The sequence below is a fragment of the Rattus norvegicus genome, chromosome 7 (genome assembly GCF_036323735.1).
Source record: "Rattus norvegicus strain BN/NHsdMcwi chromosome 7, GRCr8, whole genome shotgun sequence".
Lineage (NCBI taxonomy): Eukaryota > Metazoa > Chordata > Mammalia > Rodentia > Muridae > Rattus > Rattus norvegicus.
The window spans coordinates 56,622,166-56,649,673 of record NC_086025.1 but is presented as its reverse complement, the minus strand read 5'-3'; the positions used below and the strand labels follow the sequence as shown (position 1 = coordinate 56,649,673).

The 27,508-nt window shown below is 43.0% G+C and overlaps 1 long non-coding RNA gene across 2 annotated transcripts; it reads right to left on the bottom strand.

Moving 5' to 3' along the window:
- Window positions 1–1,173: 1,173 nt before the first annotated feature.
- LOC134479697 (uncharacterized) lies at window positions 1,174–6,672 on the bottom strand. Of its 2 annotated transcripts, none has more exons than XR_010053324.1 (2): window positions 4,947–6,672; window positions 1,174–4,263 (listed from the first exon to the last, which is right to left on the bottom strand). It is a non-coding gene; the product is annotated as an uncharacterized LOC134479697 (long non-coding RNA). The 2 variants fall into 2 exon arrangements; XR_010053325.1 differs by having other exon boundaries at window positions 5,176–6,672.
- Window positions 6,673–27,508: the final 20,836 nt, after the last annotated feature.

The following is a 27,508-nucleotide window of genomic DNA, read 5'->3' as shown; positions in this document are numbered from 1 at the left end:
GCACCAGTGGAAGGGGAAGCCCTGGGTCCTGCTAAGACTGAACCCCCAGTGAACTAGACTATGGGGGGAGGGCGGCAATGGGGGGAGGGTTGGGAGGGGAACACCCATAAGGAAGGGGAGGGGGGAGGGGGATTTTGCCCGGAAACCGGGAAAGGGAATAACACTTGAAATGTATATAAGAAATACTCAAGTTAATAAAAAAAAAAAAAAAAAAAAAGAAAAGAAAAGAAAATGCCAGTGAGAACGGCAAGGTATATGTGAGACTCTAGAAAAACTAAAGTTGTGTGTTATATATATATGGAAAAGGGCGAAGAATCTTGTTCTAAAGGCACAGAAGCATTCTCAAAATAATAGAAGAAAATTTCCCAGAGTTAGAGGAAAGGACACCAGTGCACATAGAGGAGGCATTTAGGACACCAAACAGGGAAGACCAGAGACGCCCTTCCCTTATCGCATTATAATCCAAACACGAAATATACAGAACACAAAAAGTATACTGAGAACAGAAAGAAAGAAGCACCAAGCCACACACAAAGGCAAGCCGATCAGAATAATCAACTATTAATTCAACGGAAACCTCAAAGGTCAGTGGGTTTGGGATAATGTATTTCAAATTCAGAAGGATAACAACTGACAACCTTGAATACCTATCCCAGGAAACCTGTCACAACTGCAGGAGGGAAAAATCAACTTTGCATGATATCAGCAGACTCAAGGCTTGTGAGCACTACATGGTCTCTATCCTTAAGGGAGCCCAGGGATTGTAAGCTTATTAAAAAATGTAATTAACGTAAGGAAGGAGTTTGAACACAGGTACACTGCATGGATGGACAGCGCCTCTCCCAGAAGACATGGATGATAAAACGAAAGTCACAGTGTCAAATATGGGATGCCTTCCTGTGAAATAATGATCAGGGAGCCCCAAATGCCCCCCCCAAACAGCATGGCTATTGTCATTGTTCTTGCTTGCCCCCACCCCTGAACCATATAATAAGGCTCTGTTGCTGAAAACAACACACTTGGTTGTAGGACATAGAAAAATCCAGCTGGAAGTGACCTGAAAACTTTCTCTTGGCTTGGTAGTTTTCATGGTTACAAAAGGTACTAAGCTGGCCATGGGGGTGGAGATAAGGGAGGATGGGGGGTGAAATTGATGACATCTAACAACAAATGTCAGATCCAAGAACTATTTATTTTATCTCATGCCATTATGTTTTTATGTCCATAGCTCTTAGATTCATTGACTCTGGTCCCCTGAAGAAGCCAAGAGTCATGGAGGACTGAGTGTGTGGCAGAAGTGGTTCTTCACTTCATAGGAGGTGGGAAGCACAGAGTGAGGATGAGGACTGGAGACCAGCCTTCACAGTCACTCTTCAGTGATATACTTCTTGCAAATACGTCTCACCTCCTAAATTCCTAAACCTTCCCAAATACCGCCAGCAAGAAACAATTGCCCAACACGTGAGACTGGGACATCCAAATCTCCAAACCTGGACAATTACACCACCTACACAAGAGATGATGCTTACCAGTCTGAAAGACCAAGCAAGCATTTGATTCACGGATGTATTAGTTTCTGAACTGCTGCTGTAACAAAACACTAGGACCGAAGCATCTTCTAGAAGAAAGGGTTTGTTTTGGCTATGGTGCCAGAGGCATTAAGAGTCCATCACGGTGGAAGGCAGTCAAGGCAACAGGATCTGGAAGCTGGTAGCTCACGTCCTCCAGTGCCAGCTTGAAGTCAAGATGAAAACTGGAAATGGGGTGAGGCTATATCCTTTCAAAGTCCTCCCACAGGGAAGCCATTCCTCCAGCGAGGCCAGCCCTAAGTTTTCCCAATCTGCAACATCAGCTGGACCATGTGTTCAAACACCTGAGCCATGGAGGACATTTCCCATTCAAATAACCACATGAACCCACATTGGTTGCTGTAACAAGTGACGAGTAACATACAGAATGCTGGCTTCTCTTGGATGAGTGGGTTTCCAGTTGCTTCAGTAATAATCAACTGAATTAAACTGAAACGTGAGCAATTGTCAGAGACACATAAATTGAAACCACACTGAAGTACTGTTGCGCTCCAGTTTGTTTTCTTTTAAAAAATAGTCCCTGTGGATTAAAGTTAATTTTTAAACCTGCCACATATGCATTGCATTCATGTGCATTCGTTGGAAAATACAATGTTTTGATACATAGCGGTTTACATAATGTTTGTCAGGTTAGAAACTGCTCTCTCCTCAGACACGCATCATTTACTTCATGATGCAAACACTCAAAATACTTTCTCTTAGATTTTTAAAATGCACTGCTGTGGACGATATTCACCCTGCCGTGCCAGAGTACACCAGAACCTTCTTCTGCCATCTAACTGTGCCTTGGTCCTCACTGGACGACTCTGCTCATCCTTGCATCTTCTATGAGAACAACACTTCTTCAGTACACACAGGAGCGAGAGCCTATGATGCTCACAGTTCCGTGCTGCACCGGCTCCGTTTAGCAATGATGTCCAGCCCATCTGTGTCACTGCAAAGGCCAGGTTTCTGTTATCTTCACAGCCTAATAGTACCCATTGCGGGTACAGACACATTTTAAAGTCCATTCATCGACTAATGCATCCTTAGCTTGTTTCCACTTCTTGCCTGTTGTGAACGGCATTGCAGTCATGTGAGAGCAGATGTCTTCAGCATACTGATTCTGTATCCCTGAATATACATACATTCAACAGTGGAACTGCCAGATCTTTTGATTATAATTATTTAAGGAGCTACCATTTTTCCATAATGGTTTCCATAATTTCCATCAGAAAGAGTTCCCTGTTGTCCACATTCACACCAACTCTTGTTTCTTTCAGTTTTAAAATTAATGATGATGATGATGATGATGATGATGATGATGATGATAGCATTCTAACTGGAGGAAAGTAAGCCCACCATTGCTCTGAATTGTACTTCTCCAATAATTTGGTCTTGAGCATTTTCCCCTAATAATAACTTCTGTGTCTTCTCTTGTCAAAATGCCAACTTATGACTATTATCCATTGTTAAAACAGATCATTTAAGTTTGATTATTGACTTTTAATCTTTTATAAATCCTACATATTAAGTTCTTGTTAGGTGAATAGTGCATAAGTACTTTCTCCTGTGCTGTAGATTCCTCTTCTCATTGTTGGCTGTTGTTTTGCTGGGTCTTTTTAGTTGAAGAGAAGGCTACTTGTCTGCTTGCCTCTTGTGATTTGGAGCTTTATTTAAAAATCCGTTGCCTTGTCTTGACACATTCCCACCATATTTCCTTCTAGGACAGCCATAGTTTAAGTGCTACATGTAAGCCTTTCATCTTTTTTTTTTTTTGAACCATGAGAGATTGACTTATACTTCCATTTGTCTGCATGTGTATATACAAGGTAACTAGCTCTTAGCAGCATTCACTGAAAGGACGGTGTTTCTTTAATGTGTCTTCTTAGCACTTTCATCAAAAATCAGTTGAATGTTGGTCTGTGTATGCCACCAATTTGCACAGCACTCCAAGCTTTCCCCACAGTGTCTGTTTTTCCAGATCAAGAATTAATCTGTGATACACTGGAGACCGTCACCCTGAAGTGTTTGGGTCTTTTGCAGTCAGGTTTGCTATTTCCCTGAAGGTGTGTTACTATCTTGGCAAAGGGTGGTGGCAGCTTTAAGGAATTTCCCAGGGCAGTCATTAGCATTTTTGTTCTTCCTCGCAAGTCTAATGTTAATTTTTTTAAAAAAGGTACTTCTGTATCAATAATAGTTATTCTAATTATGTAGTCGGGATAAAGGAAAATAACTACATAACTGATCTAAAGATGGTCTAGAGTCAAGACTCCATACATGGTCTAGAGTCAAGACTCATCTATGAAAGAACCTACAAAGGTGTTTCTTCCGTCGACTGTCAGAAAGTTGACCTCTCTTGGGCCGGAGAGAGGTGGCTCAGTGGTTAAGAGCACTGACTGTTCTTCCAGAGGTTTTGAGTTCAAATCCCAGCAACCACATGGTGGCTCACAACCATCTGTAATGACATCTGATGCCCTCTTCTGGTGTGTCTGAAGACAGCAACAATATACTTTAAAAACAGAAGTTGACCTCTCCATCGCAGTGGAGAGCTGTCCTGCAGGGTGGAGGGATCGAGAGCCTCTTCAGGAACAGAGTGAAGTACACAGTTGTGATGATGTCGTGGATACTTCCTCAAGGCTGTGCACCTCATCACTTCAATTAGCTGGCTTTGAGTCAGTGGACAAGTTGAGACCTTAGAAGAAAGTAAGAAAATGCAATTTTATTATATGAATTTATACGAAGTGATAACGGCTAGTTACAGAACCCCGCTGACAGTTGTCATTTTGAGAAAATATTGCTATTGTTATACAAATTGGATACTCAGCCAGTGGTGAGCCTTCTACTTTAACCCTAGAAAACATTGGGATCCAATAGCCAACCTATTCACCTTCCCTGCAAGCTAGATCCCTGTGGATGAAGACAATGTGATTACCACCTACTGTTCTTTTTTTTTTTTTTTTTTTTTTTTGGTTCTTTTTTTTCGGAGCTGGACACCGAACCCAGGGACCACCTACTGTTCTTATCTCTTACGGCTCTCTATTACAGATAGCCAGAACATGTTTGAGAGGCACAGAAAACAGGGAGGAGATGTGATTGTCTCCTCTCCTCTAGACTCTTAGAGCCCATCTAGTGTAAGAGGCCCAAAGGGGGACGTGGTTTGCAAGCATCAGAAGGCAAAGCTCAGTAAAGTCAGGTTGGAGCGGAGAACCAACAGCTACAGCTGCTCCTCTGACCGTCACAGTGCCCCTGGCTCTACACGGATTAACTTGGCTTCTGCTTACTGCTTCCCAGCTAACCCCAAATAAGAACTTTAATTGTTCACTAGAATAGGTACAGGAGAGTGTCACCCCTTCTTATGAACAACAGAGTACCCACTGGCATCAGATCAGAGAGAAAACAACTCCAAAAGCCTCAACTGAGTTATGCCTGGTTTTTAAGTCTGGTTCTTCCGAGTGGATGGCTTGGGTCAAACACATTTATATGTTGCTGCATCATCCAAGACCGTAGAAAAGTGGAAGTAAAGGAAAATGGGAAAGAGGTAGAAAAAAGAGGGCACAACGGGGTATATTACTAAGCAGGCCACAATCCCGTACCACTTACGCACTTCATCTACCGGGATCCTAAGACCACGTGACTGCTGATTCGAGATCCGTTGGAGGGTGAGCGGGGAAGAGGGTCCTTTCTTGCTGCCTCCCATCTCCTTTTCTCCTGATTCTCTAAGACTCGCTCCGCTGCTGATTTGAATGGTTGGGCCCTCAACGTATCTTAGGGCATCTCACGCGACAGCAGCAATTGAGAGTCCTTAAGGCAGGAAGTAGAAAACACTGATCTTGTCCAAATGGCATGAACTTGGTGGTCATCACAGTAATGTTAGGATAAAAAGTGAGAAGGAGCACCGGCCCTGACAGGTACAACTTGCACCTGTAAGATACATCACTTACATCAACAAAAGATGGAAGGCAACCCAGAAGGCTATAAAAAGAAGAAGAATAGAATCAAATACATATATGTGTCACTGCAAAAGAAAATAATTTTCTGTGCTTATGCTGCCTGGTTTTATGTTGACAAGCTAGAGTCATCTGAAAGGAGGGAGCCTCAGTTAAGAAAATGCCTCCATAAGATCAGGCTGTAGGCAAATCTGTAGGGCATTTTCTTAATTAGTGATTGAAGGGGAAGGGCCCAGCCCACTGTGGGTGGAGCCATCCCTGGGCTGGAGGTCCTGGGTTCTCTAAGAAAGCAGGCAGAGCAAGCCATGATGAGCAAGCCAGTAAGCAGCACCCCTCCATGGCCTCTACATCAGCCCCTGCCTCCAAGTTTCTGTCGTATTTGATAGTCCTCTCCCTGACTTCATGAATGGACTATGCTGTAGATGTATGAGGTAAAATAAATCCTTTCCTCCCCAAGGTTCTTGTGTTTTATCACAGATTCTAAAAGAGGCCTGTCATGAGGAGTCTATAAATATCATATCAGGTGAAAAAGAAAATATTGTAGAATATGCAAACTTTCAACAAAAAAATCAGCATGAGGGTATGTGCCTAGTACTTGAAAGGCAGAGGCAGGGGGATCTCTGTGAGTCTGAAGCCATCATAGTAAGTTCCAAGCCAGCCAGAACTACACAGAGGGATCCTGTTTCCAAATAACAACAGCAACAACAATAATGATAATAATAATGTGGGAAATGCACGCACAGGAATAAGCAACAAATGCTAATATGCTAATGGATGGTAACCTTGGGTAAGGGTATGAAGGATGTGTACAATTCATGACAATGCCTTTTTAAGTTGATATATATATATATATATATATATATATATGCTAGTTACACTATTTTTCTTTTTAAAAAAATATGAGCAGTGAATGCACTACTAGTCAGGAGTAGAGCCATAAGACCCTGGTCAGCTGGCTTTAGCATTTGGAAGGATGTGACTCGAGTTGCACGTGACCTTTCTAGCCTTCAGTACCTTATTCGGTGATGTATCGGTAATGCCATATACCTAATGGTGATAAGCTGAAATCACACATGCAAAGCACTTGACACAGTGTAAAGAATGAGTCTTCCTTATGCCACGCTGTCCCCAACATAGATCCTATGCTGAGACAAACAGCAATGGCAGCCCCTCCTCGGCACGGCCAGACCGTGTATCCCGGTGAACACAGAGTGGAAGGATGGATGAATCTGAACCTTCTACGCCTCTTCCTAGCACTACGCGGTGTAGAACATAGAGAGCAAGTGCACATACGTCATTCTTGAGGGGCTTCCAGCCCAGTAACGGAGGTAGACACTTAGACAAATTATAATGCAATAGCACAACGGGTGGCACTAGAAGCAGCATTGAGAAGAGAGTGGCTAAAAATCTGACACGGCCTGAGAATTGCTGTTCAAAACCCATCCCGTTGCCAAACGTAGAATGAAAGAATGAATCTTAGGTTCCCTACCTTTTCCACAGTCCATGGGCAGTGAAAACAGAAAAGCAGAAAAGAGGAAGAAATTAATGGTTCAGAAGTTCCTAAAAGTTGGATTGGTTTGTTGTTGTTTGTTTCTTGTTTGTTTTGTGTTGTTGTTTGTCGTTGATCTGTTGTGGTTTTTTTGAGTCAGAGTTTCTCCGTGTAGCCCTGGTTGTCCTGGCACTCCTTCTATTGACCAGGCTAGCCTCGAACTCAGAGACCCACTTATGTCTACCTCCTGAGTGCTGGGATTAAAGGCATGTACCCCCACTGCCTGGCTTTTAAAAATTAGTTTTTATTTAAGAAAAATTAATTGATATAAGCTACTAAAAAGGGCTTATTTTCCAGCATTTAAAAAAATGAGAAAAGAAAACCTGATCCCGAGTAGAAACTCTCACTGTTCTATTTAGCATCAAGATTTAAAACTGAACCTAGGAAATAAAGCACAACAATCATATCTGGCTAAGTGTACAGTTACATTTAGCAGCTCAATAGAAACTAAGAAATCATTTTTTTCAGTTCCACTTTGTTTCATACAAATTATTTCCTAAATATACACATTTTTAAGGTGTGATCGTTTGTATATCCTCTGTCCTGGCCCCGGGTGTGGCACTATTAGAAGGTGTGGCCCTGTTGGAGTAGGTGTGTCACTGTGGGTGTGGGCTTTAAGACCCTCATCCTAGCTGCCTGGAAGCCAGTCCTTCACCAGCAGCCTTCAGATGAAGATGTAGAACTCTCAGCTCCTCCTGTACCATGCCTGCCTGGATGCTGCCCTGCTCCCACCTTGATGATGATGGGCTGAACCTCCAAGCCTGTAAGCCAGCCCAATTAAATGCTGTCCTTCATAAGACTTGCCTTGGTCATAGTGTCTGTTTATAGTGGTAAAATCCTATCTAAAACATAAGGTACCCATTTTTTTTCAACTTGTGTTACACAATACATAAGCAAAATAATGAAAGGAAAGTGAGTTTTGTTGCAACCACTAGTTTAAGAGATTCCCTTACATCCCGGTGGAAGAATGTGCTAGGACACAGCCTTCAACCAGTGGGACAGGAAGTGAGAGAAAGAGTGGTACCTGCATCCCCAGGCCTAGCCTGACTCCTTTGGTCTCTCTGGGTTCCACACTGTGGAATAGTGATGCCCACATTCAGAGTGGAATGTGTCCTTCTTACTTAACACTGACTGGAAATACCCTCTAAGACAGAGGTTCTCAACTTGTGGTTTGAAACCCCTTTGGGATCAAATGACCCTTTCACAGATATCCCGCATATCAAATATTTACATTATGGTTGATAACTAGCAAAACTACAGTTGCAAAGTGGCAATAAAAATAATTGTATGGTTGTGGGTCAGCACAACATTAGGAGCTATATTAAAGGGTCAAAGCATTAGGAAGGTTGAGACCTCCTCAAGACATGCCCAGGGATCTTCTTTTCTATTCTCTTAAGCACTTCTCAATCAGGTTCCTAATGAACGGGGTTGACCATTCTGAAGATGCTACTGGGCATGAATGATCATTGGCTGAAACCAAAAATAGCCCATAAGTAATGACCTCATCCAAAGAGGCCAAGTGAACCTTAACAGATAAAGATGAGCTTATTAGAAAAGGACTCATGATTTCCCTAACACATCTGCCCCTCTGACTTAAAACAGGGCATTCCTAGCACAATGACTGATCAGCGAAGTATCTTCCTGGCTCTCCCTTCTAATAATGACGTGAAAACCCCGTAGTGAAAGGGTCTGTTGTTACAGCAGCAGACAGCAGCTCCTGAGTCTGCGGTAGGAAACCCTGGAGCTGAGGCTGTATGCAGAAAGAGCGACAGCAGAATTAAGGACATCTTCTTTGTGATGGCTAGTCTTAGTTGCCAACTACTTGGGAGAGATTTTTGCTTAATTTGAGGGAAGAAGATCTACTTTTTTTTTTTTTTTTTGGTTCTTTTTTTTCGGAGCTGGGGACCAAACCCAGGGCCTTGCGCTTCCTAGGTAAGCGCTCTACCACTGAGCTAAATCCCCAGCCCCGAAGATCTACTTTTAATCTGCATTTGTGAGGTAGGTGCACACCTTTAATCTAGACCTTTTGAGCTGGGACGATTCTGATAGAAACTGGGGAAGGGAAGTCTTCACAGTGGGCAGAACTTCAGGTAGCATATGTGGTTATACATTTTGTTTGGAAGGAAATGGCCAGGTGTGCCATTGTTCACTGATTCAAGGGCTGCAGCCAATGGATTGGATCGATTGTCAGGGACTTGGAAAGATCACGATTGGAAAATCGTTGAGAATGACATCTGGGGAAGAAGTGTGTGGCTAGACCTCTCCAAATGGGCAAAGGATGTGAAGATACTTGTGTCTCATGTAAATGCTCACCAAACACGTTTTCAGTTGGAGAGGAGTCTGCGAATCATGTAGACAGGTTGACCCACTCTGTGGACAGCCTCTTTTCCCAGCCATCCCTGCCACTGGTCAATGGGCACATGAACAATGTGGCCATGGTGGCAGAGATGAGGGTTATGCATGGGCTTGACAACATGGACTTCCACTCACCAAGGCTGACCTGGCTACAACAGCTGTGCTGAATGCTAAACTTGACAAAAACAAAAACCAACACCGAGCCCCAGATATGGCACCATTCCCAGGGTGACTAGCCAGAGACCTGATGGCAGGTCGACTACACTGGACCACTTCTTCTATGGAAAGGACAATGCTTTGTCCTTACTGAAATGGATATGTATTCTGGTTATGGATTTACTCTTTCTGTATGTAATGCTTCTGCCAAAACCACTGTCCATGGACTTATAGAATGCCTTATCTACCATCACGTTACTCTACATAGCACTGCTTCAGACCAAGAATCTCACTTCACATTCAGGGAAGTATGACAGTGGGCCCATTATAACAGACTCTACTGGTCTTACTGTGTTCACCGCCATTCTAAGCATTTGTCCTTAGAGAAAAATAGAGTGGCCTTCTATAGACACAATTACAGTGTTAATTAAGTAGCAGCAGTCTAGAGGGCTGGGGCAGGGTATTCCAGAAGGTGGTATATACTTTGAATCAGTATCTAATACATGGTATGGTTTTTCTCCTGGCCAGGATCTACAGATCCAGGAATTGAGGATGGAAAAGGAAATAGCTCCACTCGCTATGACCCCTAGTGACCCACTAGGAAAGTGTTTGCTTCCTGTTCCTGAGACCTTACGTGCTGCGAGCCTAGAAGTTTTGGTTTCAGAGGGTGGAGCACTTCTGCCAGGAACCAGACTAAACTTTCTATTAAACTGGAAAGCTCAGACTATCTCCTGGCCATTTTCAGCTTCTGCTGACCTTAAACCAACAGGTTAAAAAAGGAATAATAGTGTCAGGAAAGGTGATTGACCCAGACTACCATGGGGCAATTGGATTGTTTCTCCATATTGGAGGTAAGAAAGATTATGTCTGGAGGGCAGGAGATCCTTTAGGGCATCTCTTAGTACAACCTTGTCCTATGATTAAAATCAATGGAAACTACAACAGCCTAATCCAGGCAGGAAGATAAAGGTCACATACCTACCAGGAATGAAGGGAAGGGTCACTCCTCCAGGAAAAGAGCCAAGACCTCTTGAGGTGCTTACTGAACAGAGAGGAAACATAGAATGGGTAGTGGAGAAAGATAGTTATAAATACAAGCTAAGGCCATGTAACCAGTTACAGAAACAAAGATTATAATCAACATGAGTGTTTATTATATTTTGTTACGAATTTGTTTGTACAGATATTTGTGTTTTCCTTTCCTCAAATTTTTTTTCATTTTTTATTGGATATTTTCTTTATCTACATTTCATATATTATCCCCCTTCCCAGTCTCCCCCCCCCCCCGGAAATCCCCTATCCCATCCCCTCTCCCCCTGCTTCTATGAGGGTGCTCCCCCACCCACCCACCCACTCCCTCCTGCCTCCCCACCCTGGCATTCCCCTACACTGGGGCATCCAGCCTTCACAGAACCAAGGGCTTTTCCTCCCATTGATGCCCCCTCTGCTACATATGTGTCTGGAGCCATAGGTCCATCCCTGTGTACTCTTTGGATAGTGGTTTAGTCCCTGGGAGCTCTGGGGGTTCTGGTTAGTTGATATTGTTATTCTTCCTATGGGGTTGCAAACCACCTCAGCTATCTCAGTCCTTTCTATAACTCTTCCGTTCTTTATCTTGTGATATAACATCAACTAAGAGAGTATCATTGGTCACCATATTTAAGTTTGAGTTACTAAAGAATGTCCCTCAGTGGACATTACCACCTGTTCTAAATGTATAATGTGTTTGTGATTGTACAGGGATAGTTATGTCATGTTAGGCATAATTATGACCTGGTTAACTACATAATACGTTTGTGATTGTACATGGAATAGTTATGTCATGTTTAGGTGCTTTTATGTCACAGACATTGTTTTCATTTAGAAATTAGTCACAACATAGGAAGATATGATTGTATGTCAAATTGACAAGGAGTGGACTTGTGAGGCCTGGTTTTGATCGTCAACTTGACAACTTCTGGATTAACTAAAACCCCAAAATGGAAGGATTTTTGCTTAGTTTGAAGTAGAAAGGTCCACTCCTAATCTGTCTTTGAGATAAGAAGATGCACCTTTAATCCAGATCTTTTGAGCTGGAAAAAACATCTCCAATCTGGGCCACATCTTCTCTGGAAACCTATATTTAGACTTGGAGGAAGAAAGTGTTTTACCCTTTGCCTGCTTGCCCTCACCTTGCAAGCAAGTTTCTTTGCTGGCATTGGAGCCTCCTTCTTTAGGACTCCAGCATGAGTCATAGACTGAAGCCCAGCTGAGTCAACTTGTGGCTTAAACAACTACTGCTTTCTTGGGCTTTCTGTTCATGACCAGTCATTGTTGGATTAACTGGACCACAACCTGTAAGTCATCCTAATAAATCTCCTTTCTGTTATAGAGAGAGGTTCATCCTGTAAGTTCTGTTGCTCTAGAGAAGAGTTGACTAACACATACTTCCTTTAAGGAGTTGATTTAGACTCAAGTAGGTTGAAGAGGAATAAGACTCCTAAAGAAAGCAAACTTCAGGATAAGCAGTCAAAGCAATTGTTTGTACAGTCTCTGAAGCCAGACTGCTTCAGAAAGGATCCTGAGGCTGTGTTTCATTGCCTGGAGGACACAGAGAAAAATTACTGAAGTTCTACAAGCCTGTTTACACATGGATGCTAACAATGAGTGTCTTCCATTGTTATCATGACATGGTAAGCTAGTGTCTGAAGGAAAGTCAGTGTTATTGGATCTTTAAATGCTGATTCTACAAACCAATGCCATGTCACTGCTGGTTGTCCAATGAAGTAACTCACGATCACTAAGAAGAAAGAAAGCAGTTTTAAAAACTTTCCTTTAGGGCTGAAGAGATGGCTCAGTGGTTAAGAGCACTGACTGCTCTTCTAGAGGTCCTGAGTTCAAATCCCAGCAACCACATGGTGGCTCACAACCATCTGTAATGGGATCTGATGCCCTCTTCTGGTGTGTCTGAAGAGAGTTACAGTATACTCTCATAAAATAAATAAATAAATCTTAAAAAAAAAAAAGAAAACTTTCCTTTAGAAGCATTAGTGACTGGCTAGTCATCCAGTGATGAATTACTGGGCCACGTATCTGGATAGCAGATAGAGAAGTGTACAATCCAGGTACATAATTGTATTGTTACCCTTTCTGAATACAACATATCAGAACTATAGGACAAGACTTGAGGCTGATTTCACTCTGACAGTTTTGTAGCAGAGGTAGTTTAGGGAAAACTTTAAAAGCTGAGAACAAAGTCAGAGTCCAAGTCCCAACGGCAATGGGGACACTGCTACATCTCCTCTTCATGTCAGGTTTCTTCTTTGTATAGGGATAAAGTGGAATCAAACCAACCCTCATATGATATAAAGCCCCAGCTTTACTCTTTCAAACAAGTTTGCAAAACCTTAAGACTTGGAAAAGAATGAAAGGTGTTAGCAAAGGCTATTTTTCTCATGTACTTGACAGAAAGGTAAACACACACACACACACACACACACACACACACACACTCATACATACATATTCACACTCACACACCACCCATACACCACATGCACACTCAGACATACCCATACACATACTCAAACACACACACACATACACACTCACTTATATTCACATGTACCATACATACAGATTTGCACACACACTCATAAATATACACACACTCATACACATACATACTTGCACACACACTCATACATACACACACACTCGTACACACTCATACACACCACACATACATCTTCACACACACACACACGCACACACATGCATGTGCACTCACATATGCACTCACATACTCTCACACACATAGACACACAGAGGAGGGAAAATAGCATTATCTGTCTTCAGAGTACTACTATAAACAAATTTTCAAATAGTATGACTGGCGTACCTTTCAAGATCACAAGCTGCATGGGGTGTAAGTGAGATAAGAAGGAAATAAAAGGGAGTCTAAAATGTACAGGTAACTGTTAATGAGGGTGAGACTCGTTATTGCAAGGGGCTTTTCTAAGGCAAAAGAAGCTGAGCTCCCATTGGAGAGCAAGCAGTGAACAGCAATCTGTTCTCTGTCTCACTTCCTGTCTTACTTCCTGCCCCACTTCCTGCTTCACTTCCTGCCTTACTTCCTCCAACTGCTTGAATACTTCTCTTGGCTTCCCTCAATGGTGGATTGTAAAATGTAAGAATAAATCATATCTTTCCTTCCTGAGTAGCTTTCGGTCACCGTTGTTATCAAAGCAATGGAAAACAAACCAAGACAAGATAAACATTTTTTAAAAAAGTAATAAACCAAATGATTAATCAGAGGCAGATGTCTACAATAAGCATGGTTAAATGAATACAAACACCTAACATACACGGACTTGATACCCTAGAAATTAGGATAGAAAATCTAGAAAAATGATCTGAGTTTCTTCCCAACCTAGCAAAAAATACATCAGGCTAAATGTGTACAACACCCAGTGAATCAACAACAAAGTAATAAATTCATACCTGATACATCAAAGTGAAGCTCCTGAGTGGCAAAAATCTTAGAAGCAGTGGCGGAGGGAGAAAGTACAGATAATCTTCAACAGGCCTGTTTTATTGACAATTGTTTTCTCGGCAGACTTGATGGCGGTTGAAAGACGGTGAGATAAAATCGTCAAAGGGATAAAAGAATATGACTGATGATCTAAAGTTCCACACCAGGCAAACAATACCCCTCACCAGTGTAGATAACATCAAATTGAGTGAAGACATAGGAAAAGCAGAGCTATCAGTCACCGACATATTCACAGGAATGGAAATACAGTGGACGTTTTCCAGGCCCGTGTGAAACGGGAACTTCTGGTTTCTTTGGAACGCTGGTTGTGTCGAATGATGTTTTGCTGGGCACAAAGGTGAAAGGACACATGAAAGAACGTTTTCCTGGAGAGGTGGCTCAGTGGTTAAGAGCACTGACTGCTCTTCCAGAGGTCCTGAGTTCAATTCCCAGCAACCACATGGTGGCTCACAGCAACTATCTATAATGGGATCCAATGCCCTCTTCTGATGTATCTGAACAGCTACAGTGTACTTATGTAAATAAAAATAAATAAATCTTTTTTAAAAGTCTATTAAAAAAAAGAATGCTTTCCTGGAAGGATGTTTTGCTATAGCAAACATGTGAAAGTGCATGTAATGAAGGAGTATAGATTTGACCCCCACAGACAGCACTGAGCATTCGCTCTGCCTTGCTATGTTTTGCTAAGGACACACATGGATCGGCTTGCCTTACATAGCATTGTTGAGCTCAACTTGTGATAATGGCTACCATGAAGAGAAACTTGCCAAAGAGCTGCTCGTGAGGTTCCTGCGATTTCTTGCAGCTTCTGCAGCCTTGCCTCCGGCCAGTTGGCAAGCCTTGCAGTTTCCTCAGGACTGAACTAGAGCTGCTGGTTTGTGTATGGCGTCTGTCTGCTGAGAGGCCCGGTCTGCAGCTGCTTCTTCCTGTGTGGAGTTTGTTAAGGGACTGAACTGCTGAGAAAGGAGATTGAGCTTGCCCCCCCCCCCAAAAAAAAACTATCACCAAACAGGTCCACTCCCCCCATATCCTAATAAGGTTTCCCTTCCAATACCCATGGTGGGTGGTGAGCTAGAGGAGAGGTTGAACGTCTATTAAAGTAGGCAAAAAAAATTTATTCCTTCACTAATGTTAAAGCCAAGCACCAAGGAAGCAAGCAGAAGCCCAGAGGCTCAGAGATAAAAAAAAAAATTAGAGCTAGGAAAGTAAAAATTTATAGGCAAATATAAATAGCTATCAACTTTTAAAGTAGTAATAATGAGGTCTTGGTATAGAAAATTAAAATATTTAGCAATGACATTAGAGGAAATTGAGTCCTGTGTCTTCCAGGGATAGGCCAAAGTATCAAGTTATTTAGGCCAAGGACGCACTTATAATAATGTGCATCACTTTAAGATTAATAAGCATATGCATCCTTATTAATCTTAGAAGTGGAGAAATGAGGCAACAAAAACTTCATATGACAAGGGTCAAACTGAAAAGAGAGGGTGAAATTGAAGATTCTGTCCTTTATGTGTTCAGGGGAAACAATCCACACAGTGTTTTGCATGGTTAAGGGCACTGACTGCTCTTTAGAGGACCCGTTTTCAATTCCCAGCCTCCACACCCATGCTCACAACCATCTGCAACTCCAGTTCCAAGGGATCTGAGGCCCTCTTTGCCCTCCGTGGGCACGGCATGCACACAAGGCACTTGCAATCACACAAGCAAGCATTCATACGCATAGAATAGAACAAGTTACTAATTTTAAAGAAATGAGTATTTAAATATATAATAGATTAATACCTGTGTAAAGGTAAGGGAAACTACACTGACTGTAGAAGGAGCGGATGGACCGAGTCTTCTCCGCTGCCTCTTGGCGTGAGATCAGTCATCAAAACAGAATGAATCTGAAAGCTCTCGTTTTGCCCTAGGGATGAGATCGATCTTGTTTGGGGTGGGAGGAGCTGGTTATGGGATAACAGAGAAGTTTGTTCATAGTCCAATGGCCAAACTCACTGATGTCTCCCTCTCCACACCAGGGTGGCTGTCCATGAGGAAAAGGCTCTAGGCTTTTTACCTCTGCATCTATTTTCTTTGTCCTTCCAGTAGTTTCTACAGGTAAAGTTTCACATACTCTGGCTATCGAGATAGGAATGCTCCAGTGCCACAAACAGTGCAAATTTCTGTATGATGAAGTTATCTATCATCTCTTTACCTGTCTACCATCTATCTATCTATCTATCTATCTATCTATCTATCTATCTATCTATCTATAGGTCTGTCTGTCTATCTGCCTACCTATCATCTATCCACCTATCATCTATCTATCTACCTACCCATCAGCTATCTACCTCACCGTCTGTCTACTTGAGACTTACATATGTCTGCCTTTTAAGTTGATTCAGCTAAACACGTCTTCACATTTTCTGAAACGCTTCGATATTTCATAGTCAAACAGCTTCCAATCAAGACAAGTATAATAAGTCAAAATAACTCTAAACAGGTGAAATCATCGATCCTCTATTGGTTCTCTAATTAACCCAGTGGATAAATCATCTAAGAAGCACATACCTTATCATCCTACCTTCTTCCTGTCAGGGATGTGTTGGGAACCCCCGTCCTTGGGACATGCCATTTTAAAGTCAGAGCAGCTGTGACTATCTGCAGGAGCCCCGCCCCCACCCAGGACTGTGTTCACTACATTTCCTTGTGGGAGACGTGGAGTGATTCCTCTTTGGTGGTGTGACAATGTGTGAGGTGCCCGTGCTCTTTCAGATAGCACCCCACCTGTGCTCCTGTAGGCAACCATGGTTAAACTCATTGGTTTACCACACCAGACTTGGATTAACTCAGACTCGGCTCAGTCACTGACACTCACTCTGGGGATGAGTAAATACCTTCCTGTGTCTTCTCTGAGGAAGTATACAACAGAAGGGGGGCTATATTTCATTTAAATTGTTTTTTAGTTATATAGAGTTATATTAAATATATATTCTAAACTTGGCCCTACGCCTTTCATTTAAAAGTTACCCCAGCATTGAGTTGAGGGTGTAGAAAGTTAAAAGCTCTTATTTTTGCTAAAGCACAGGAGGAGGACTTGCAAGCCCAGATTCTCTTCATCTCTACGCTATTAGGCCACATCTGCCTCTCTGCATTTCTTCTGGGGCAGACAGAAGCTCCCCACAATTTTGGTCACCAACTGTATATCCAGCTAAATAAAAATCCTATTTCCAGTCCCGGGCTGGAAATAGATTTCAACTTCAAAAGACAACCGTAAAGCTGTTTTTAGCATGTCTTGACGACAGACTCCGTAGATGGTAGGACAAGGTGGGCCTTGCCCCCCCCCCCACTTCACAGCTGAGTTATGCTGACACCATCAAGAGCTTGGTGGGATGGCATTCTGGAAGCTTGAAGATGAAAATGTATTTCTATCTTTGAATACTGTAATTTCTCCTTTTCTCCCATACCACACAGTATATTTAACTAGTCTGTCAGAATGTAGGAAGAAGGAACTATGTAAATATTATTCGAATATAGTTAAGCGGACCACAAGCCTACTCTCTGGACATATTTGTCTCTGTGGAATATGATAGCTTGGGTCTAGAATATGTGCATTCAAGGGACATGGAGATCAAAGTACCCTCTTCTCTCCTTTGGATTTCCAGGCAGAAGGTGAACGAATGGTCTTCCACCATGACCACTAGAATATGCAGTTTCGTGGCCACTCTGAAGGCAACCAGGGGAGCAGTCTCCCAATCTGTGAGCCAAGACCATCTCCAGGCCTTCAGCAGACTCTGACCGACACGTGGTGGTGACCAACGTCCATCTTCCCTTGATTCCTCCTAAGCAGCAGGATTTGAGCCTGTTTGAAGCAATGACCAACTCAATGGACTCTTAAGAGAAGGAAGTTCTAGGCGCTTTCCAGAGGAAAAGTTCCCAACCTGAGGTCGCAAGCCACTGCCCCGTCCCCACCCTCTAGGAAAGAGTGAAGTAAAATATAAACAATGTGCATTGCCCATAAGTACCGCGTCACTCAACTTTTCTTTCATATAGCATGCACGTTCATATCACACATGTGTGCACACATATGATATGTTGTGAATGTACTATGTAGTGTGTTACAGAATAATTTTACTATGTGGGACAGGGTAAAATATGGATCAGAAAAACGTGGATCTGGGTGACATTTTATTTTTAATATTCTGGGAGACCCACGTTAGAGGCCTGTCTCTGTGTGCTCTCTCTCGTGATAATCCGAGTTGAAAGCAAATAAATCCTGGCATAACTGGAGTGACAGTTGCCCCACACCCCCTGTCCACCTGCCTATGCAGCTTAGTTCATCTGAATCGTAACTTGAGAGGGGTCTGTCAGCTGATGAGCAGGTGCTGGCACGCTATGATGTCAGTAGGCTCAGCATCAAGTGACAATGGGCTTTTGATCTACTCCGTAGGCCACAAAACATGAAACCCCATCATGTCCTCTCACACCAGTTCTTTGTCACCACAACTCCTGCTGCCTAGACGTTTCATGTTTCCATGGCTCTAATAAGGCAGCGTCCAGTTTCATTTCATAGACAAAGGGGACTCCAAACGTGTATCAAAGAGGAGGATTTGGCCTTAAGGTATAATGTCCCTCATAGACACCGAACTCTTGCATATATGGGAAAGAACTCTCTAATAGTCTTAAAGCAAATAACCAAACTGGCCCTGGACTATTCAGCAGCAATTTGGCCCTAACAGATTATGCAAATACCAATCGGCCAACTGACTCTTCTACTCCACATGCAAAATCTACAAAGCACAGAATGAATGACGCTCTGAGAGCCTCAAAGGCAGAGGTAGGCAGGAATACAGGGTCTGTTGGGAGCATAAAGAGGCTAGGTATCTTGGTCATTTCACCGAGTCATGTCAGAACACACAAGTGCCTGGTCGAGTCCCAGACAGAGGCAGGTTAATGGCAAAGCAGCAAACAGAACTGAATTTTCTGACTGTTCTAAGGCAGCTGGTGACCTGTGGGCAGCACGCCTTTTTCTCAGTAGAACAGAGGCAATGAAACCTTAGCCTGTTTCTTAACTGAAGGCTGACTTTTGCCTACTGAGAGGCAAATAACATTTGCCTCAATTTTTTTTTAACTGTAAGACTGAGTTTTGCTACTGAGAGTACGTTTCATCTGTCAATATGCAAGTAGTACTCTTCAAGAAGAGTGAGCCTTCCTGTTTTTAAGATTGGTTATGACTCAGCACAGCTTCTCTGGCAACAGCCACCTCCAACAGAGAGCTAAACAAAGTACCTGGTATTGAGCGAGTCTTGTACATGAAGACTTCTGGTTGACTTTACAAGTAACTTGCCCACACCCTCCTCCAAGGTCTAGCCTTATAAATGAAGTCCTCATCAAGGAAACCTCTCTTTGCAACAGAAAAGAGACCACTACAAAAAAAAAAAAAAAAAAAAACACAACCAATCAAAATGCAGAGGCTTGGAGCCCCATTCCCGATGGATGCGTTTGCAATCCAGCACCTAATGCTAAGGGAGCATTTCTGAAGAGAGAGCAGCAAGATTATAAGAGACAGAGGGCCAGCGTGTTTGCTGTGAGATTGTATGTCCCAGTAATATCAGAAGATACAGCCATGAAGTCTCACTAGTATGACAGCCCAAACATGAGGTGAACAAGGACAGTATCAGTAGACATACAAAAGTGGAAGGGGAAAAGCCCATGAAGCTGCAACCCTACACAAAGAAACTATAGCACTTGAGGATATCTGGGAGTGAGAGAGATAGTCTTCCCAAGGAAGGGCACACCAAATGACAGTCTAGTGCCAAATGGGCAGCCCTGAAACATACACACAAGTAACATTACATGGGCTGAACAGATTTGTATATACATACATACATACACACACACACACACACACACACACACACACACACACACACACATACAAATTCACATGTGCATGCAACAATTAGCAAAAAAAAAAAAAAAAAAAAGAGGGAGGCCAGAATTTGAAGGAGCGTGGGGGAAGGGTATCCGTCTCAGGGAGGTTTTGGAGAGGGAATGTTGCAATTAAATTATAGTCACAAAAATAAATAAGTGAAAGCAAAACAGTATTTATATCTCAAACCATGAAACTCGCATATGGCTATGTACATCTGATATACAGAGCTATTAAATAATACCTTACAAAATTCACACAATATTTTATAGCCCACAACCTTTGTGAAACACCGTGCATTCTTGGGTCATCTTGTGTCCATTCTTTAAAAAGGACTAGGAAGTAATCTGCTCAGCCTGTCTTCTGGATTGTTCTTCCGAAACTAACTTTAGCAGTGTAGTGGTTTGAATATGTTTGGTCTGTGGGAATTGGAACTATTAGGAGGTGTGGCTTGGTTGGCATAGTTGCCACTTGTAGGCAGATGGAGAGGCCTGCAGGTACTCGAGCTCTTCTCAGTGTGAAAGAGTCCCATCCTGGCTGCCTGAAGATCAAGGCGTAGAACTCTAGGCTCCTCCAGCACCATGTCTGCCTGGACACTGCCATGCTTCCTACCATGATAATAAAGGACCGAAACTCTGAAACTGTATACTAGCCCCAGTTAGATCTTTTCCTTTATAAAATTTGCTTGGTCATGGTGTCTCTTCATAGCAATGAAACTCTAACTCAGACAAGCAGACATAGCACGATGGCTCGGTGTGTAAAGCACTTGGAATGCAAGTGTGAGCACTAGAATTTGCATCCCTAGAAACCACGTAGAGCCAGGTACAATAGCAGGCATGTAATCTCAATGTATCTATGATGAGACAGGCCAGAGACAGGAGAATCTGGGAGGCCAAGGTGTCTTAGGGTTTTACTGCTGTGAACAGATACTATGACCAATGCAACTCTTATAAGAACAACAATTAGCTGGGGCTGGCTTACAGATGCTTAAGTTCGGCCCATTATCACCAAGGCGGGAGCATGGCAGTATCCAGGCAGGCACGGTACAGCTGGAGCTGAGAGATCTACATCTTCATCTGAAGGCTGCTAACAGAATCCTGGCTTCCAGGCAGCTAGGATGAGGGTCTTAAAGCCCACACCCACAGTGATACACCTACTCCAACAAGGTCACACCTCCAAATAGTGCCTCTCCCTGGGCCAAGCATCTACAAACCATCACACAAGGGGATGCCAATTTGTCATATGCCATGCTGGACAACAGAAGACCCTGCTTCAAAGAGGCTAGAAGATGAAGAGCAAGAACCAAGGTGGCCCCTCTGACCTTAACACCTGCTCTAAGGCACATGTGGCTGACACGCATATATGGACATCACACAACAAAGAGCTATACATCCACATACTATAAAGACAAATGATTTTAGCAATGAGTATCTTCAGACAACTCTCACCCATACCATAACCACTGAAATTATAACCCCAATGTCTACCTTCTAAAGCCCGAGAATTTCTTTCTGAAAAAATATTATCAGTAGGTGTCATGGAAACTACTACCAAGAGTCAACATCAGCAGATTCTGTGTGAGTATTGTGTGTTTAGGAGAGGTAATAAACCCTTTCATCAACTTTGAGATTATGTGTTCTTGATCAGTAGGCTCACCATAGAAAACAGAACTGATGCGTGTTTGTAGAAATTGGAAATCAGAAAAGAATTTAGTTCCCTTTATACCTTGGATTTCCAAACACTTATGGCTGTGGGATCTAATTCCTATATTATGGAAGCCCTACCCATCCTGATGAAAAGAATCTGAGAAATCGTTTCAGAATCTTCTGCAGTGCTATACTTCCAAAAAAAAAAAAAATCAAGAGAACAGAATTGGAAAAAGCATTAAATGTTTCATTAGGCAAGATGACTGGATCTCCTGGGATTTATTTTTTAAAGCATTGGTCACTCAAAAAAGTACTTAAAGTAAAACCAAAATTAATAGGTCCCCCTTTCCCAGTTGACTAGAACCCTCAGTTTAATCAAGAAGATCTGACAGTACCCTGTTTTCAGAGAGAGGAAGTTGCTGGGACTTTGAAATCAACTTAAATATTTTATGAAACTGGGTTGGTCATTGTACACAGGCTGTCTCTGGATGCAGAGAAGCTGGAGAGCAGGTCTCAGGCCGATGGTGAATATGGTAGGTATAAATGACCCAGGGGACTGTGTTAGAGGACAGCTCATTTATTGAAATGACAGGGCCAGCTTCATATGGCTTGAGTCAGGGAGGAGGGGAAAAAAACGACAAAGGAGAAAATGCACCTAGTTTGCATATGAGGACCAGATGCAAACGTTAATGTCACACTGAACACCCAAGTGGCTGGAGGAGGGGCAGGGTGGGGCAGGGGAGGGGCAGGAGGAAGCACGGACTTTCAGAGCAAATCAGTTAGATTGGCACACAGCCAATCATAAGATCCCTGAGAAATCAGTTCTCTAGCAGGGGAAACAGAAGCCTAACTGGCTCTATCATGAATTGACTTTGTCTCTACAAGGTTGAGTAGGCCCAAACCTGATTTGGGTAGGGAGTGGCCCTACTCCCGTTGGGCTTTCAGGGAGCTTGTCTAGGGTATGGGCAGTGCTCTACCATCCTTCATCTGGCTTGGGAACCCACAGGAAACTAATCTCTAAGTGTGCTTTCTAGAAGTTGGTACAGATGTTTCATCACCTACTACTACACTCCAGTGGTTGGAAGTTTGGCGTGGTGAACTGCAAGTTGCTATAGTGATTGTGCGATGATTTGGTTGTCTTTTGTTGCAACAAAGTTTGTGTGCAGGAAACTTGGTCTCCAGTGTGGTGGTGTGGAGATCCGGGCAAGCCAGTGGGAGATGATGAGGTCACGTGGGCACAACTCTAAAGGATAATTAGTAACAATCTCTCATCACATTAAAGTAGGCTAAATAAGGATGCTGATGACTGAAACAGTTCTCTCCTGTCCAAACACTTGGGAAGCACTAGATGTGCATGGCCCCTGCATGGAGTAATTTTCCTTTCTAATTCTCTATCTCCCAGAGCCCTGGCCACATGCAGGCACTGTGTCTTTTGAACTTTACACCCATCAACATATGTAATTTCTTACCAATTTCCAGAGTATTTTATTCTTTGTGCCCTCCCCCTCTCCCTCTCTCCCTCCCCCTCTCCCTCCCTCTTCTCTTCCCTCTCTCCCTCTTCGTGTGTGTGTGTGTGTGTGTGTGTGTGTGTGTGTGTGTGTGTGTGTGCGCGCGCGCGCGCGCATGTGCTCATGTTTGGAAGTGTGTAAAGGTACCTTTTATATGTCTGATGTACTTGTCATCTCAGAGGCTCACTGCTAAATAAGCTCACCCTTTCTAGCTCTTTCTGAACTCTGGCTGGCTGGCTCAATTTAGCTGTTGTAGCTCAAACTCCTCTCCAAGCTGACTGACTCAACCTGGCTTCTTTTAGCTTCTCATTTAATTGCTCGGCTTGGCCTCAAATGAACTCTAACAATCTGTTCTAATCTTTCAGCTCCTTCTCATTCTCTGATTCATCTTTGTCTAGTCTGTCCTCTCTGCAACCTGTCTGTAAAACTTCCCCAGTTTTTAAAAAAAACAGACAGACAAACAAAAAACCTGCCTCCCCCCTCTCTGCCTGTTCCCATGTAGACTCTGTTTCCTGTCTGTCCTTGTGAGAGTTGGGCATATCTTGTCTCTGACTCATTCTGTCAAATCTGTCTCTGATTGGTTTCTTTGTGTTCCCCTCAATTAGAAGTCACTTTCCAATATGGCTGCTTCCTTCTACCAACTGACTTTATCTACATTGTCTCCCCAGGAGACCTGGGAGTTGTCATTTAAGCTAGAATTGCTGTCTCCACCTCTTAATCTGGGTGATTTCAAGTGTGTGCCACTGTGCCAGCTTTGTTAACGGGTGCTGAGGCTCAGCCTTTGGCCCTCATGCTCACGTGGTACTCGCTGTACTGACTGAGCCCTCTCCCCAGTCTAACGTTTGCTTTTTTGTTTGTTTGTTTTGTTTTTTAAAATAGCAACATAAAAGTGGCTAATACCAAATGGTGGCCCTGGGTCCATGCAAAGTCCCTTAGTAGGAAAACAATTAAGATGGTTTAGCGAACCGTGTTGTAATGTAGTCCACCACAGCATGCAAAGTCTTTTTTTAGCATAGGGAAGTGCTGGTTTAAACAGTTTTCAGATTAATCAAAATTTGCTTAGAAAAAAAATCAATCAAAGCTTCCCATTACTGAGGGTTTTCCATTAAAAGTTTTTTTTTTCTTCTTCTTCTCTCTTATGGAGCTACAGCAGGCAAAATAAATATTGTCACTCTTACCCATTAATTTTTCTATGAAATCCCAAATTATCTCATCCATGCCATCAGGGCTCGACTCTCAGCATGAGGCTGCCTTTATGTACCCGTCATTAAGTAACCTCAAACTGATGAATCAAAACAGTTCAGTGATGCCTTCTAGAACCAACACTAAGGGGCATGTGTGCATCACTGTTGTTTTTAAAACGAAACCCCAAACTACAGCTTTGCCAACAAAGACTCGGGAGCCAGAGGCTGGGGTGAAAGCCTGTTAGCTCAGAGAGGCAGAGGAAGGTGTCCAGCTGACCTCCCTCCTCCACTGGTGTCTCAAAAGGAGCAATCTCCTTCCCCACACCGTCTTAAATACCCTCAACTCGAAGACCCTCCTTCCTCTCTCCGGGCTTTTCTTCCATTCACTCCCTGTCAAATGGTTGCTTGCTCTGCCTCTTGACCTATCCTTGACTTTATTTAGCTCTTGTTTACAGAAAGCTCTTGGGTTAAAAGTGTGTGCTAGGACTGTGCCACACCACAGCAAGGTTTTTCCAGTTCACAATCTCGGGGTCCACAATCCGATCGAAGATCCTGCAAGAGGTCACCATTAAAAAGAAATACCTACAATGATGAAACAAACATAAACTCTAAATCTGCGTCCTAACTCCACCTTGAAGTGGAACTCAAGGTTTCTTTGGAAAGTCAGCGGCGTCAGACGGCATTTTGCTAAAGCAGGAATGTGGAGGAATGTTTCGCTGAAGCTCACACAGGCAAAAGGATGTTTTGCTAAAGCCAACTCCTGAAAGGACAGGCGAAGGAATGTAAATATGACCGCACAGACAGTGGGAACTCGAGCCTTGGTTTGCTTTGCCGGCATCACTATTCTTCGCTAACAACGCTGATGTCTTGGTTCGCTTTACATCGTGCTGAGCTCCGCTTGTGGTGCATTGATAGCTCTGCAAAGCTTCATTGGTCTCGAGTCTTCGTTGATCTTCACTTCACTGAGAGAGGCACAGCACAGAATTTCTCCAGGCGTCCCTGCTGGTTCTGGGGCCCTTCCTCCTGATTCATGCTGATTCAATTGAGGCCTGGCTGTTTCTACTGGGCTGTACCACCACTGCTGATCTGTGTTCGCTCTCCTGACAGTAACGAACTGTATTGCTGGTATATATCCTGACAAGGCAGATTGGATTTGCTCCAGAGAACTATTTCTAAACAGGTCCACTTCCCCTGTATCCGAATAAACTTTCTTTCCACTACCTCTGGGGGTGAGGGGGGTGGAAGGCTAGAAGGGAGTTTAAAGCATAAGAAACCTTCTTAAAAGTGGGTTTTGAAAAATCTAAACCTACATACTTGATCTCTGGTGGGAGCTATGTCAAACAACACTGTGGGCTAGCCCAGGCGCTCAGAGAGCAGGACTGGTGGGTATTGACTCTTTGTGCAGAATTTCAGGGCCATGGCAAGTTTCTGACAAATGTGTCTGCCCTGATACTTGTGATCCACAGAATGAGAAAAGCCAAACTCTGTCCCTGACCCGCTAGGAAGAGGCAAGAAGAGGGATGGCACTTGATGTCAATTCAGACCAATGTTTTCAGATATTATAATTACTCATACATCCAAATTAGTTCAAATAATTTAGCACATCTGCTCAATATAATAATTTATGTTAAAAAATTGCACATGTATTACACTGAGAAAGTAGTTTATATATATATGAAATAGAATTTTCAAGATGAAAAAACAAAATATCTTGCATTTTTTGCTGAACATTAGTGATTTAGGGATTAGCAGTCCCTGGAGTGTCTTGCCCCCCAGTTTAATTCACTGCTGCTCTAGGTTTGACAGGTACAGTCTGAGCTGGGTTTGTGTCTAAGTTCCCAGGTCCAATGACAGACGGCTGTTTTAGCGTTCCATTAATCTAATGAAACACATAACAGCATAGGCTGTTTATGAACTACGGGGATATTTGTTTAGCTTGTGGCTCTGGGGGTTCCATCCAAGACGGCAGCCTGGGATTCTAGTGTGGGCAGAATCTCATGGCACACGCACAGGCTGGAGCTGGTAGGCGTGTTTCACATCAGAACGACAAGAAAGACTAGGGGAGGGAGGGAGGGAGGGGGAGAAACGGAGAGGGGAGGGAGATAGGGGGAGAGAGAGAGGGAAAAATAAGGAGACAAGAAGAGAGGAAAGGGGGCTGGGGATTTAGCTCAGTGGTAGAGCGCTTACCTAGAAAGCGCAAGGCCCTGGGTTTGGTCCCCAGCTCCGAAAAAAAGAATCAAAAAAAAAAAAAGAAGAGAGGAAAGGAAAAGGGGAGAGAGATTAGAGGTCCTCAGTGTTCCTCAAAAACATATCACCCAAAGACTCATTCTAAAAGGTCCTAGCCCCACTAGGGCCCCTGACATTCAGGGGACCAGGGCCTTTCACAGCTCTCCATTGAGAACACTACTCATCCAAATCAGGCAGCAAGTATCTTGATGTATTTAGTTTTTAGAAACAAGAAACATTTGAGAAAAGATTGCTATGATATCCCAAATCTAGAGACATTGTATTCCGTTGTGAACAAGAATTCCCCAGGTATCCCTAAGCTCCTTGTCAAACTGTGAAATGAAATTAGACCCAGTTTGAAAGAAAGCAATAAAACAGATTTAGGTTCTGCAATATAAATTTGAATATACACTCAGCCAATAGAAAGGTTAAATTGTATTGGATAAAAATGAATCTGCTATGTAGAACTTCTTGATTATTTTAAACATTATCCTTGTTAACTACAAAGGGCAGTGAATAAAAACTGCACAGACTCTGGCCTCTACTCCACCACCACCACATCTTCATGATACATTCACCTTGCTGTTTCCTAAGGCGGAATCAGCAAAGACTCACTTCTGTTAAGCCCTAAAAACAGCAGTTGTGTTAACTGAGTGTTTAAAGCAAATGATACGGGGCAGATGATTCTAAAGTTTAAGTGTTTTATTTATAAATCATGTAGTAGTTCTTTTAAAGATTAATTAATATTTATCCAGAGAATAAATTTCAGTCAAAGCATCTTTCATCTCCCTTGGGGCCTCTCCTCAAGACGCTTTCTCTTTTGGGGGGGTGGGGGGAGATGGAAAGGTCTGAGTTTCTTCCGGTTTCTCCAGTCCCTACCTAAGCTCTGTTTTCACTCGCTCCACACACATTTGAAAT